General features: G+C 46.6%; 1 protein-coding gene across 1 annotated transcript in view; it reads left to right on the plus strand.

Annotated features, from left to right (window-relative positions):
• LOC147873171 (neuropeptide F-like) overlaps positions 1 to 15950 on the plus strand; it is a 169214-nt gene that overhangs the window by 133441 nt on the left and 19823 nt on the right. The window lies entirely within an intron of this gene.

The raw sequence follows: 15950 nt of genomic DNA on the forward strand, positions 1-15950 counted from the left end.
TTTCCTATGGCTACCGTACACAAAAGTAAGTGTAACCTGATTACTAATCACGAAATCATGGCTGGGGAGAACTCCATGTTGCTGTGTGGAACTGGAGAGATTAAACTCGACACATTCTTAACCTCTAACGTAGAGACAGCGTTGTTTACTGTAATCTCGGACTAATTTTCCTCTCCGTCTTCATACCACAGACCGGGGGCAGACCTACTGTCATACTAGACGCAAGTAAGAAGATAAATATTTCCAGTCCTCTCCCAGCAATTTAAAGCCATTCAGAATAATCAATGATCTTAAAACAGCATTAAAAAAAAAGTAATGCAACCACAACTGAAAAATAACTGTTACAATTCAATAAGAATTAAAATTTATTGCTCTGATTATCGGACAAACAGGACGCGCGGATTCACGCCATGTTGTAATCTGCTGTAAATTTATCACAAATTCGACGAGTGGTCATTGTCGAAAACCAAGTGGCGTCTCGTTCTTAATTAACTTGCCAGAATGAGTTCAGGGACACATTTCCCGATTCTCGTTTGTTAAATAAATCGAAAATAAGTCGACTGGTGAGCTCATATTGTGAGACAGGAAGCATGAATATAGCGTTTTATGATTTTATGTTTTACGATTTAAACATAATTCATATTTTGAAAAATATAATGGATAACGTGACTTTTCAATAGCAACCTATACGGAAAATCATTTAAGAATAAAAATAAATTGTTTCTCTTCGACTACATTAATGTGCAATTTGTATCGTTTACGAATTAAAAGTATTCTTAATCCGACGAAAGTGCTACTTTAAACCAAAGAGTATCTTACCCTGATGTACATGTTCATAATAATTGGAAACAGTTCCCTTCAACTTTTCGAACCATCTTCTCGGTCAGTCTTTTTATTACCTGTAATGTTCGTGTTGACTAATACATCGATTTTAGCGTTCTGTGCCACTAAATACTGTTTCTATTTTAACGTATGTACGTGGTTTTGAGGGAATGAAGATGTTCGAATTACATCAATCTTGAATACTTCAAAAGAATTGTGTTTTTCAAATGAATCATGTATATGATAAGACATCTTCAAACAATAATCAAACCTCAAGTCTGTCTGTTTATAACAACGCATCGTATATTTTCACACACATTTTTGGTGCTGCGGCAATACCCGACATAATATGTGGTCACTGCACGCCGATGTTCGTTGATACAGAATTGTGTGCAATTCAGAGCTGAAAACGCGTAATATGACAACACATTAATTCTGCTTGTAGCTTGCCTTGCCTAGCCACGTCTTTCCTTGCCTAGCCACGCCTTGCCTTACCTAGCCACGCCTTGCCTTGCCTAGCCACGCCTTTACTAGCCACGCCTTGACTAGCCTTGCGTTGCGTTGCCTTGCCTTGCCTTGCCTTGTCTAGACACGTCTTGCCTTGCCTACCCACGCCTTGCTTGCCTAGCCACGCCTTGCTTGCCTAGCCACGCCTTGCCTTGCCTAGCCACTACTTGCCTTGCCTAGCCACGCCTTTACTAGACACGCATTACATTGCCTAGCCTCGGCTTCCCTTGCCTAGCCAAGCCTTGCCTAAACTAGCCGCGCCTTGCTTTCCCTAGCCACGCCTTGTTTGCCTTGTCACGCCTTGCCTTGCCTAGCCACGCCTTGCCTTGCCTAGCCATGCCTTGCCTTGCCTAGGAACGCCTTGCTTTGCCTGGCCTCGCCTTTCGTTTCTTTGCCCCGCCCTGCCCTTCACTGCTCTGCCTTGCCTTGCCTTGCCCAGCTTTGTCTTCCCTTTCCTTGCATTGCCTTGTCTTCCGTTGACTTGCCTTGCCTTGCCTAGCCTTGCCTAGCCTAACCTTGTCTTGCCTTGCCCTGCCCCGCCTGTGCTGATCTGACCTGCCCTGCAACGTCCAGAACGCCCTTCCCTGCCCTGTCCCGCCCTGGCTTCCCCTCCCCAGCCTTGCCTTGCCTTGCCGTGCCTTGCCCTCCCCGCCCTGGCCTCAACTGTCCTGCCTTGCCTTGCCTAGACACGCCTTGCCTTGCCTTGCCTAGCCACGCCTTGCCTTGCCTAGCCACGTCTTCCCTTGCCTAGCCACGCCTTGAATTGCCTTTCTTTGCCTTGCTTAGCCACGCCTTGCCTTGCCTAGACACGCCTTGCCTTAACTAGCAGCGCCTTGCCTTCCCTAGCCACGTCTTGTCTTGCCTAGCCACGACTTGCATTGCTTAGCCACGCCTTGCCTTGCCTAGACACGCCTTGCCTTAACTAGCCGCGCCTTGCCTTCCCTAGCCACGCCTTGTCTTTCCTAGCCACGACTTGCCTTGCCTAGCCACGCCTTGCCTTGCCTAGCCACGTCTTCCCTTGTCTAGCCACGCCTTGCCTTGCCTTGCTTTCCCTAGCCACGCCTTGCGTTGCCTAGCCATGCCTTGGCTTTGCTTAGAAACGCCTTGCCTTGCCGAGCCTCGCCTTTCGTGTCTTTGCCCCGCCCTCCCCTCCACTACTCTGCCTTGCCTTGCCTTGCCCTGCCTTGCCTTTCATTGCCCTTCCTTGCCCTACCTTGCCTTGCTTTGCTTTGCCTTGCCTCTCATTGTCTTGCCCTGCCCTGCACCGATTTGTCCTCCGCTTTCATGTCTTGCCTTGCTTTGCCCTGCCTTGCCCTGCCTTGCCCTGCTTTGCCTTACCTTGCCTGGACTAGCCTTACTTTGCCTTGAATAGCCACGCCTTGCCTTGCCTAACCCAAGGCAAGGCAAGGCAAGGCGTGGCTTGTGAAGGCAATGTGCTGTTAGGCAAAGCAAGGCGTAGCTAGGCAAGGGAAGGCGTTGCTAGGTAAGGCAAGGCGTGGCTAGTCAATGCAAGGTAGGCTAGGCAAGACAAGGCAAGGCAAGGCGTGGCTAGGCAAGGCAAGGTGTGGCTATGCAAGGCAAGGCGTGGCTTAGCAAGGCATGGCGTGGCTAGGCAAGGCAAGGCAAGGAGTGGCTTGGCAAGACAAGGCAAGGCAGGGCAAGGCATTCAAGGAAAGGCAAGGCAAGGCAAGGCAAAGCAAGGCAGGGAAAGGCAAGGCAAGGCAGAGCAGGGCAGGGCGGGAAGGTTGGTTCAGGCGGGGCATGGCAATACACGGCAGGGCATAGGAGGTCATGGTGAACAGAGCAGGACAGGGCAAGGCAAGGCAAGGCAAGGCAAGGCAAGGCAAGGCAAGGCAAGACAAGGCATGGCAAGGCAGGGCAGGGGATATCAGGTCATGGAGAACAGGGCAGGGCAAGGCACGACAAGGCAATTCAAGGCAAGGCAAGACGAGGCAAGGCAAGGCAGGGCAGGGGAGGTCAGGGCGGGGCAGGGCGGCCAGGGCAGGGCAGGTCGTTCAGGGCGTTGCAGGGCAGGGCAGGGCGGGACAGGCGGGGCGTTTGAAGGCGAGAAATGGTAAGGCAAATCAAGGCTAGGCAAGGCAAGGCAGGGCAAGGCAGGCAAGGCAAGGTAAAGCAAGGCAAGTTGTGTCTAGTCAAGGCAAGGCGTGACTCGGCAAGGCTGAAAACGAGTGGAATGACAACACAGTAATCTGCCTGTAACTTGCATAATATTAGTGGACCTAAAGTGCTGGGTTAAAGCAATTAATAACTACCCTAAATAAACATGTTGATAATAATTTGGAATATTTCTTCAATTTTATGAACCACAACTTCTAACAATTTGTGTATTACCTCTAATGTACGGATGGTCAAATGTTTTGATTTTTGCGATCTGATATTTGTGCCACTAAAATCTGTTTGTATTTTAACGTTTATATGTTATTTTAAAAGGATAACTTTGTTGGATGTATATCATGCTTTATTACCTCAAAAAAATATGATTTTAATATAAAATATGTATATGATCAGACGTCATCAAAAAACCATCAAAACTCAAATTTGACTGTAAGTTTCATTGCATCGTAATATAATCACACATATCTTTGTAACAGATATTCTCAAACGTTTCATGTGGTCGCTGTACGGCGGTGTTCGTTGATACAGAATTGTGAGTTATTCAGAGCTGAAAACGAGTAGAATGACAACACACAAATTTTCCTGTAACTTAAATAATATTAAACGCAAAAAAGTTTTACATTAAATAAATGTATATCTAACCCTACTGTATATGTTTATAATAATTTGAAACATTTCCCGTCAACATTATGAAACTCCATTTTTTACACTTCTTTGACGAACTGAAATATGCGGGTGGACTAAAGTTTTGAATTTTGCGTTGTGAGCTGTGACCACAAAGTACTGTTTGTATTTATACGTTTGTATGTAATTTTGAAAGGATAACATTGTTCGAGGTTAATCATGTTTGATTAGCTCAAATGAATTGTGTTTTTAATATAAAACATATATATGATAAGACGTCTTCAAGCTAACCATCAAAACTCAAGTCTGTCTGTAGATAAGATAGCATCGTATATATTCACACACATCTTTATTTCTGCGATAATCCCCGACGAACTCTGTGGTCGCTGCACACCGATGTTCGTTGATAATGAATTGTGTACTATTCAGAGCTGAAAACGCAAAATATGACAACTCACTAATCTGCCTGTAACTTACATAATTTTAATCTGACAAAAATGCTACTTGAAAACAAATAGTATCTATCTTAAACATATATGTTTATAATAATTTGAATTATTTCCCTTCAACTTAATGAACGATAAATTCTAACAGTTTTTATACAAACTGTAATGTACGGATGGTCTAATGTTTCGATTTTTGCGATCTGATATTTGTGCCACTAAATTCTGTTTGTATTTTAACGTTTATATCTTATTTAAAAGGATAAAATTGTTCGTGGTACATAATGCTTGATTAGCTCAAATGAATTATGTTTTTAATATAAAACATGTTTATGATAAGACGTCTTCAAACTAACCATCAAAACTCAAGTCTGTCTGTAGATAAGATTGCTTCGTATATATTCACACACATTTTTATTTCTGCGAGAATTCCCGACGAACTCTGTGATCGCTGCACGCCGATGTTCGTTGATACAGAATAGAGTGCTATTTAGAGCAAGGCGTGGCTAGGCAAGGCAAGGCGTTGCTAGGCAAAGCAAGGCAAGGCAACGCGAGGCAAGGCAAGGCAAGGCAACGCAAGGCAAGGCAGTGCAGGGCAGGGCAGTGCAGGGTAAGCCTGGGCAAGACAGGGCAAGGGAGGGCATGGCAGGGCAGGACAGGTAAGAATAGGGCAGTGCAGGGCAGGGCAGAGCAAGACAGGGCAAGGCAGGGTAAGGCAGGGCAAGGCAGGGCAGGGCAGGGCAGGGCTGGGCAATGCAAAGCAAAGCAAGGCATGGCGTGTCTATGCAAGGCAAGGCGTGGGTAGGCAAGGCAAAGCAATTCAAGGCAAGGCAAGGAAAGGCAAGGCAAGACAAGGCAATGCAAGTCGTGGCTAGGCAAGGAAAGGCAAGGCAAGGCAAGGCAAGGCAAGGCAAGACAAGGCAAGGCAAAGCAAGTCAAGTCCTGGCAAGGCAAGACAAGGCAAGGCAAGGCAAGGCAGGGCAAGGCAGGGCAAGGCAGGGCAAGGCAGGGCAAGGCAGGGCAAGGCAAGGCAATTCAAGGGAAGGCGTGGCGTGGATAGCCAAGGCAAGGCGTGGCTATTCAAAGCAAGGCTTGGCTAGGCAAAGCGTGGCTATTCAAGGCAAGGCAAGGCGTGTCTAGGCAAGACGTGGCTAGGCAAGGCAAGGCAAGGCATGGCAAGGCAAGGCAAAACAAGGCAAGGCAGGGCAAGGCAGGGCAGGGCAGGGTAGGGCAGGACAGGGCACGGACGAGCAGGGCAGGGCAGATAAAAGCAAGTCAAGGAAAGGCAGGGCAAGGCGTAGATATTCAAGGCAAGGCGTGGCTGGGTAAGGCAAGGCGTGGCTAGGCAAGGCAAGGCGTGGCTAGGTAAGGCATAGCGTGGCTAGGCAATGGCAAGGTAATGCGTGGCTAGTCAAGGCAAGGCAAGGCAAGGCAGGTCAAGGCAAGGCAAGGTGTTGCTAGGCAAGGCAAGGAGTGGCTCTACAAGGAAAAGCGTGGCTAGGCAAGGCAAGGCGTAGCTAGGCAAAGCAAGACAAGGGTAGGCAAGGCAAGGCAAGTCAGGTTGCTTGAGGTGGGCAGTGGTGGGCCGGGCAGGGCAGGGAGGGGCAGGCTGGGTGGGGCAAGGCAAGGAAAGGCAAGACCAGCCTAGGCAAGGCAAGGCAAGGCAAGGCAAGACAAGGCGTGGCTAGGCAAGGCAAGGCAAGGCAGGGCAAGGCAGGGCAGGGCAAGGCAGGGCAGGGCAAGGCAGGGCAGGTCAAGTCATTGCAAGGCAAGACAAGGCATAATAAGGCGTGGCAGGGAAGGGCAGGGCGGGACAAAGCAGGGAAAGGCAGGTAAGGGCAGGGCAGGGCAGGGCAAAGCAAGGCAAGGCCAGGCAGGCCAAGGCAGGCCAAGGCAAGATAAAAGAGAACAGGGGAGGGCAGGTTGGGGCAGAGCTGGGCAGGACGGTGCAGGGTGGGTCAGGCGGGGCAGGGCAAGGCAAGGCAAGGCAAGGCATGGCAGGGAAGGACAGGGGGGTAAAGTAAGGCAAATAAAGGTAATTCAAGGCAAGGCAGGGTAAGGCAAGGCAAAACAGAGCAGAGGAAGTCATGGTGGGGCAAGGCTGAGTAGGAGAGTGCAGGGCGTTCAGGGTGTTGCAGGGCAGGGCAGGGCGGGACAGGCGGGGCAGGTCAAGGCGAGATTTGGTAAGGCAAGGAAAGGCTAGGCAAGGCAAGGCAGGGCAAGGCAGGCAAGGCAAGGAAAGGGAAGGCAAGGCGTGTCTAGGCAAGGCAAGGCAAGGCGTGGCCCAGCAAGGCTGAAAACGAGTAGAATGACAACACAGTAATCTGCTTGTAATTTACATAATATTAATGGATAAAAATGCTGGGTTAAAGCAATTAATTACTATCCTAAATAAACTTGTTGATAATAATTTTTGAATATTTCTCTTCATTTTATAAACCACAACTTCTAACAATTTGTGTATTACCTGTAATGTACGGATGGTTTAATGTTTTGATTTTTGCGATCAGAAATTTGTGCCACTAAATTGTGTTGGTATTTTAACGTTTATAATATATTTTAAAAGGAATATATTTTTCGGGGTATATCATGCTTTATTACCTCAAAAGGAATGTGATTTTAATAAAAATATGTTTAAGATAAGACGTCATCAAAAGACCATTAAAAACTCAAAATTGTCTGAAAAATTTCATTGCATCGTATATAATTGCACATATCGTTGTAACTGAGATATTCTCAAACGTTTCATGTGGTCGGTGTTCGGCGGTGTTCGTTGATACAGAATTGTGAGTTATTCAGAGCTGAAAACGAGTAGAATGACAACACACTAATTTTCCTGTAACTTTAAATAATATTAAACGGATAAGAGTTTTACATTAAATAAATGTATATCTAACCCTACTGTTATGGTTATAATAATTGGAAACATTTCCCGTCAACATTATGAAACTCCAATTCTGACAGTTCTTGGACGACCTGAATTACACGGGTGGACTAATGTTTTATATTTTCCGTTGTGAGCTGTGTCCACAAATTACTTTTTGTATTTTTACGTTTGTATGTAATTTTGAAAGGATAAAATTGTTCGAGGAACATCAAGCCTGATTAGCTCAAATGAATTATGTTTTTAATATAAAACATGTATATGATAAGACGTCTTCAAACAACCATCAAAACTTAAGTCTGTCTGTAGATAACATTGCATCGTATATATTCACACACATCTTTATTTCTGCGAGAATCCCCGACGAACACTGTGGTCGCTGCACGCCGATGTACGTAGATACAGAATTGAATACTATTATAGCTGAAAACGAGTAGAATGACAACACACTAATTTTCCTGTAACTTTAATAATAATAAACGGAAAAATGTTTTACATTAAATAAATGTATATCTACGCTACTGTATATGTTTAAATAATTGGAAACATTTTCCGTCAACATTATGAAACTCCATTTCTGACAGTTTTTGGACGACCTGAAATATACGGGAGGACTAATGTTTTGAATTTTCCGTTGTGAGCTGTGTACACGAAATACTGGTTGTATTTCTATGTTTGTATGTAATTTTGAAAAGATAACATTGCTCGAAGTTCGTCATGCTTGATTAGCTCAAATGACTTGTGTTTTTAATATAAAACATGTATATGATAAGACGTCTTCAAGCAACCATCAAAACTCAAGTCTGTCTGTAGATAATATTGCATCGTATATATTCACACACATCTTTATTACTGCGATAATCCCCGACGAACTCTGTGGTCGCTGCACGCCGATGTTCGTTGATACAGAATTGCGTGCTATTCAGAGCTGAAAACGCATAATATGACAACACACTAATCTGCCTGTAACTTACATGATATTAATCGTACAAAAGTGCTACTTTAAAGCAATTAATATGTATCCTAAATATAAATGTTTATAATAATTTGAAATATTTCCCTTCAACTTTATGAACAACTACTAACAGTTTTTGTACTACCTGTAATATACGGATGGTGTAATGCTTTGATTTTTGCGATCTGATATTTGTGCAACGTAATTCTGTTTGTATTTTAACGTTTATCTGTTATTTTGAAAGGATAACATTGTTCCAGGTATTTCCTGCTTTATTACCTCATCAGAAATTTGATTTTAATATAAAATATGTATATGATAAGACGTCATCAAAAACCATCAAAACTCAAATTTGTCTGTAAAAACCATTGCAACGTATATAATGTCACATATCTTAGTAACTTAGATATTCTCAAACGTAACATGTGGTAGCTGTACGACGATGTTCATTGATACAGAATTGTGAGTTTTCCAGAGCTGAAAACGAACAGACTGACAACACACTAATTTGTCTGTAACTTAAATAATATAAATGGAAAAAAGTTTTACATTAAATAAAATTATATCTAACCCTAACATATATGTTTATAAAAATTGTAAACATTCCCGTCAACATTTTGAAACTCCATTTCTGACAGTTTTTGGACGACCTGAAATATATGGGTGGACTAATGTTTTGAATTTTTTGTTGTGTGCTGTGTCCACAAAATACTGGTTGTATTTTTACGTTTGTATGTAATTTTGAAAGGATAACATTGTTCGAGGTACATCAAGCCTCAATAGCTGAAATGAATTGTGTTTTTAATATAAAACATGTATATGATAAGACGTCTTCAAACAACCATCAAATCTCAAGTCTGTCTGTAAATAACATTGCATCGTATATATTCACACACATCTTTATTTCTGCGAGAATCCCCGACGAACTCTGTGGTCGCTGCACGCCGATGTTCGTTCATACAGAATTGTGTGCTATTTAGAGCTGAAAACGCATTATATGACAACACAGTAATCTGTTTGTAACTTACATAATATTAATCGAACATAAATGATACTTTAAAGCAATTAATATCTATAATAAATATACATGTTTATAATAATTGGAAATATTTCCCATCAACATTATGAATCAAAAATTCTAATAGTTTTTATACTACCTGTAATGTACAGATGGTTTAATGTTTTGATTTTTGCGATCTGATAATTGTGCAACGTAATTCTGTTTGTATTTTAACGTTTATATGATATTTTGAAAGGATAACATTGTTCCAGGTATTTCATGCTTTATTACCTCAACAGAAATTTTTATTATAATATAAAATATGTATTAAATAAGACGTCATCAAAAAACCATCAAAACTCAAAATTGTCTGTAAATATCATTGCATCGTATATAAACACACATATCTTTGTAACTAAGATATTATCAAACGTTTCATGGGGTTGCTGTTTTGCTGTGTTCGTTGATACAGAATTGTTAGTTATTCAGAGCTGAAAACGAGTAGATTGACAACACACTAATAAGCCTCTAACCTAAATAATAATAAACGGAAAAAAGTTTCTCATTAAATAAATGTATATCTAACCCTAATGTATATGTTTATAAAAATTGGAAACATTTCCTGTCAACATTATGAAACTCCATTTCAGACTTTTTTTAGACGATCTGAAATATACGGGTGGACAAATGTTAGAATTTTGTGTTGTGAGCTGTGTCCACAGAATACTGCTTGTATTTTAATGTTTGTATGTAATTTTGAAAGGATAACAATGTTCGAGGTACATCATGCTTGATTAGCTCAAATGAATTGTGTTTCTAATATATAATATGTATATGATAAGACGTCTTCAAACAACCATCAAAACTCATTCTGTCCGAAGATAACATTGCATCGTATATATTCACACACATCTTTATTTCTGAGAGAATCCCCGACGAACTCTGTGGTCGCTGCACACCGATGTTCGTTGATAATGAATTGTGTACTATTCAGAGCTGAAAACGCATAATATGACCTCACTAATATGCCTGTAACTTACATAATATTAATCGGACAAAAGTGCTACTTTAAAGCAATTAGTATCTATCCTAAATATATATGTTTATAATAATTTGAAATATTTCCCTTCAACTTTTTGAACCACAACTTCTAACAGTTTTTATACTACCTGTAATGTACGGATGGTCTAATGTTTTGATTTTTGCGATCTGATATTTGTGCAACGTAATTCTGTTTGTATTTTAACGTTTATTAGTTATTTTGAAAGGATAACATTTTTCGAGGTATTTCATGCTTTATTACCTCAACAGAAATTTAATTTTAATATAAAATTTATATTAGATAAGAAAACATCAAAACCATCAAAACTCAGATATGTCTATAAATATCATTGCATCGTATATAATCTCACATATCTTCGTAACTGAGATATTCTCAAACGTAAAATGTGGTCGCTGTTCGGCGCTGTTCGTAGTTACAGATTTGTGAGTTTTTCAGAGCTGAAAAGAGTAGAATGACAACACACTAATTTGCCTGTAACTTAAATAATATTAAACGGAAAAAAGTTTTACATTAAATAAATTTATATCTAACCCTAATGTATATGTTTATAAAAATGGTAAACAATTCAAGTCAACATTTTGAAAATCCATTTTTGACAGTTTTTGGACGAACTGAAATATACGGGTGGACTAATGTTTTGAATTTTTCGTTGTAAGCAGTGTCCACAAAGTACTGCTTGTATTTATACGTCTGATTTGTAATTTTGAAAGGATAACATTGTTCAAGGTACATCATGCTTGATTAGCTCAAATGAATTGTGTTTTTAATATAAAGCATGTATATGATAAGACGTCTTCAAACTAACCATCAAACTCAAGTCTGTCTGTAGATAAGAATGCATCGTATATATTCACACACATCTTTATTTCTGCGAGAATCCCCGACGAACTCTGTGGTCGCTGCACGCCAATGTTCGTAGATACAGAATTGACTGCTATTCAGAGCAAGGCGTGGTTAGGCAAGGCAAGGCGTGGCTAGGCAAAGAAAGGCGTGGCTAGCCAAGGCAAATTGTGTCTAGGCAAGGCAAGGCGTTGCTAGGCAAGGCAAGGCAAGGCGTGGTTAGGGAAGGCAAGGCAAGGCAAGGCGTGGCTTGGCAAGTTAAGGCTTGGCTCGGCAAGTCAAAGCGTGGCTAGGCAAGGCAAGGTGTGGCTAGGCAAGGCAAGGCAAGGCAAGGCGTGGCTAGGCAAGGCAAGGCAAGGCAAGGCAATGCAAGGCAAGGAAATGCAAATACAAGGCAAGGCAAGGGAAGGCATGCGAGGCTAGGCAAGGCAAGGCGTGGCTAGGCAAGGCAAGGCGTGGCTAGGCAAGGTAAGGCTTGGCTCGGCAAGTCAAGGCATGGCTAGGCAAGGCAAGGCGTGGCTAGGCAAGGCATGGCTAGGCAAGGGAAGGCAAGGCGATGCAAGGCAAGGCAACGCAAGGCAAGGCAGGGCAGGGCAGGGCAGGTTCGGTAAGGCTGGGCAAGACAGGGCAAAGCAGGGCAGGGCAGGGCAGGGCAGGTCAGGATAGGGCAGTGCAGGGCAGGGCAGGGCAAGGCAGGGCAAGGCAGGGTAAGGTAGGGCAAGGCAGGGCAGGGCAGGGCAGTGTAGGGAAGGGCAGGGCAGTGATGGGCAGTGCAGGGCAGGGCAGGGTAGGGCAGAGCAGGGCAGGACAATGCAAAGCAAGTCAAGGCTTGGCGTGGCTAGGCAAGGCATAGCAATTCAAGGCAAGGCAAGGAAAGGCAAGGCAAGACAAGGTAAGGCAAGGGGTGGCTAGGCAAGGAAAGGCAAGGCAAGGCAAGGCAAGGCAAGGCAAGGCAAGACAAGGCAAGGCAAAGCAAGTCAATACCTGGCAAGGCAAGGCAAGGCAAGGAAGTGCAGGGCAGAGCAATGCAGAGAAGGGCAGGGCAGGGCAGGGCAGGGCACGGCAGGGCCGAGAAGGGCAGGGCAACTCAGGGCAGGGCAGGGCGGGGCAGGGCATGGCAAGGCAAAGCAGTGCAGGTCAGGGCAGGGCAGGGAAGGGCAAGGAAGTGTAGGGAAGGGCAGGGCAGCGCAGGCAGTACAGTGCAGGGCATGGCAGGGCAAGACAGGGCAGGGAAGGGCATGGCAGGGCAGGTCAATGCAAAGCAAGGCAAGGCATGTCAAGGCAAGTCAAGGCAAGGCAGAGCAAAGAAGGGCAATGCAAGGCAAGGCAAGTCAGTGCAATGCAAGGCAAGGCAGAGCGGGGATGTCAGGACGGGACAAGGCAGGGCAGGACGGGGCAGGGCGGGGCAGGGTGGTTCAGGCGAGGCAGGGCAATGCATGGCAGGGCATAGCAAATCATGTAGAACAGGGCAGGGCATTGAAAAGCAAGGCAAGGCAAGACAAGGCATGGCAAGGAAGGGCAGGGGAGGGCAGGGCAATGCAAGGCAAGGCAGGGCAATGCAAGGCAACGCAAGGCAAGGCAATTAAAGACAGGGCACGGCAGGGAAAGCAGGGCAGGGCAGGGCAGTGCTAGGCAGAGCAACGCAAAGCAAGGCAAGGCAAGGTGTGGCTAGTGAAGGCAAGGCGTGGGGAGACATGGCAAGGCGTGGCTAGGCAAGGGAAGGCGTGGCTAGGTAAGGCAAGGCAAGGCAAGGCAAGGCAAGTTAAGGCAGGGCACGGCAGGGCAGGGCAGGGTAAGGCAGGGCAGAGCAAGGCAAGTAAAGGCAAGGCAGGGCAAGGCAAGGCAAGTCAAGTCAAGGCGTGGCTAGGCAAGGCAAGTCATGGTTAGGCAAGCAAGGCAAGGCGCGACTAGTCAAGGCAAGGCGTGGCTAGTCAAGGCAAGGCGTGGCAAGGCCAGGCAAGGCGTGGCTAGGCAAAGCAAGGCGTGGCTAGGCAAAGCAAGGCATGGCTAGTCAAGGCAAGGCAAGCAGTGGCTTGGCAAGGCATGGCAAGGAAAGGCAAGGAAAGGCAAGGCAAGGCAAGGGAAGCCAAGGCATGGCTAGGCAAGCCTAGGCAAGGCAAGGCGTAGCTAGGCAAGGCAATTCGTGGCGTGGCTAGGTAAGGCAAGGCGAGGCTAGGCATGGCAAGGCGTCGCTAGGCAAGGCAAGACGTGGCTAGGCAAGTCAGTGCGTGGCTAGGCAAGTCAAGGCCTGGCTAGGCAAGGGTAGACGTGGCTATGTAAGGCAAGGCGTGGCTAGGCAAGGTAAGCCAAGGCTTGACAAGACAAGGCAAGGCAAGGCAGGGCAAGGCAGGACAAGGCAAGGCAAAGCAAGGCAAATTGTGTCTAGGCAAGGCAAGGCTAAGCAAGGCGTGGCTAGGCAAGGCTAGGCAAGGCAAGGCGTAGCTAGGGAAGGTAAGTCGTGGCGTGGCTAGGCAAGGCAAAATGAAGCTACGTAAGGCAAGGCGTCGCTAGTCAAGGCAAGACGTGGCTAGGCAAGTCAATACGTGGCTAGGCAAGGCAAAGCAAGGAAAGGAAAGGAAAGGCAAGGAAAGGCAAGGCAAGTCAAGACTTGGCTAGGCAAGGCAAGGCGTGGCTAGGCAAGTTAAGGCGTGGCTAGGCAAAGCAAGGCGTGGCTAGGCAAGGCAAGGCAAGGCAAGGCGTGGCTTGGCAAGACAAGGCGTGGCTATGGAAGGCAAGGCGTGGCTAGGCAAGGCAAGGCGTGGTTAGGCAAGGCAAGGCGTGGCTAGGCAAGGCAAGGCGTGGCTAGGCAAGGTAATGCGTGGCTAGGCAAGGCAAGGCGTGTCTATGCATGGCAAGGCGTGACTAGTCAAGGACAGGCAAGGCAAGGCAAATCAGGACAAGGGAGGACAGAGCGGGGCGGGACAGGGCAATGCTAGGCAAGGCAGGGCAGCGTCGGGAAGGGCGGGGCAGGGCGGGGCAGGCAGAGCAGGGCGTTCAGGGCGTTCAGAGCGTTGCAGGTTAGGACACGGCGGGACAGGCGGGGCAGGTCAAGGCGAGACATGGTAAGGCAAGGCAAGGCTAAGCAAGGCAAGGCAAGGCAAGGCAAGGCAAGGCAGGGCAAAGAAGAGCAATACAAGGCAAAGCAAGGCAGCGCAAGGCAAGGCAAGGCAGAGCAGGGGATGGCAGGGCGGGGCACGGCAGGGCAGGACGGGGCAGGTTGGTTCAGGCGGGGCAGGGCAATGCACGGCAGGGCATAGCAGGTCATGGAGAACAGGGAAGGCAGGATAAGGCACGGCAAGGCAATTCAAGGCAAGGCAAGGCAAAGCATGGCAAGGCAGGGCAGGGAAAGGCGTGGCGGGGCAGGGTGGGGTAGGGCAGGCAGGGCTTTCCAATCGTTGCAGGTCAGGGCAGGGCGGGACAGGCGGAGCAGTTCAAGGCGAGACATGGTAAGGCATGGCAAGGTTAGAAAAGGCAAGGCAGGGCAAGTCAGGCAATGCAAGGAAAGGCAAGGCAAGGCGTGTCTAGGCAAGGCAAGGCGTGGCTCGGCAAGTCAAGGCGTGGCTAGGCAGAGGCAAGGTAAGGCGTGGCTTGGCAAGGCAAGGCAAGTCAAGGAAAGGCAATGCAAGGCTAGGAAAAGCAATGCAAAGCAGGCAGGTCAAGTCAAGGCGTGGCTAGACAAGGCAAGGCGTGGATAGGCAAGGCAAAGCGTGTCTAGGCAATGCAAGGCGTTGCTAGGCAAGTCAAGGCATGGCTAGGCAAAGCAAGGCAAGCAAGGCAAGGCAAGGCAAGGCGTGGCTATTCAAGACAATGCGTGGCTAGGTAAGGCAAGGCGTGTCTAGGAAAGGCAAGGCTTGGCTAGGTAAGGCAAGGCAAGGAAAGGCAGGGCAAGGCAAGGCCAGGCAAGACAATGTAAGGCAGGGCAAGTCAAGGAAAGGTAAGGTAAGGAAACGCAAGGCAAGGCCAGGCAAGGCAAGGCGTCGCTAGGCAAGGCAAGGCAAGGCGTGTCTAGGCAAGGCAAGGCGTGGATAGTGTAGGCAAAGTGCGGCTAGGCAAGGCAAGGCGTGGCTAGGCAAGGCAAGGCGTGGCTAGGCAAGGCAAAGCGTGTCTAGGCAAAGGCAAGGCAAGGCGTGGCTAGGCAAGGCAAGGCAAGGCAAGAAGTGGCTAGGCAAGGCAAGGAGTGGCTAGGCAAAGAAAAGCGTGGCTAGGCAAGGCAAGGCGTATCTAGGCAAGGCAATCAAGGCTATGCAAGGCAAGGCAAGGCAAGGCAGGCTTGTGGTGGGCAGTGAAGGGCAGGGCCTGGCAGGGCAGGGTAGGGCAGGACAGGGCACGGACGAGCAGGGAAGGGCAGAGAAATGCAAGTCAAGGAAATGCAGGGCAAGGCAAGGCAAGGCAGGCGTGGCTAGGCAAGGCAAGGCAAGGTGTGGCTAGTCAAGGCAAGGCAGGGCAAGGCAGGCAAGGCAAGGAAATTCTAGGCACGGTGTGTCTAGGCAAGGCAAGGCGTGTCTCGGGTAGGCTGAAAACGAGTAGAATGACATCACAGTAATCTGCTTGTAACTTACATAATATTAATGGAACAAAAGTGCTGGGTTAAAGCAATTAATAACTATCCTAAATAAACATGTTGATAATAATTGGGAATATTTCCCTTCAATTTTATGAACCACAACTACTAACAA

Source organism: Zootermopsis nevadensis, unplaced genomic scaffold, assembly GCF_977971745.1.
Source record: "Zootermopsis nevadensis isolate Lab colony 2312 unplaced genomic scaffold, Znev_1.0 Znev_ptg000021l, whole genome shotgun sequence".
Taxonomy (NCBI): domain Eukaryota; kingdom Metazoa; phylum Arthropoda; class Insecta; order Blattodea; family Termopsidae; genus Zootermopsis; species Zootermopsis nevadensis.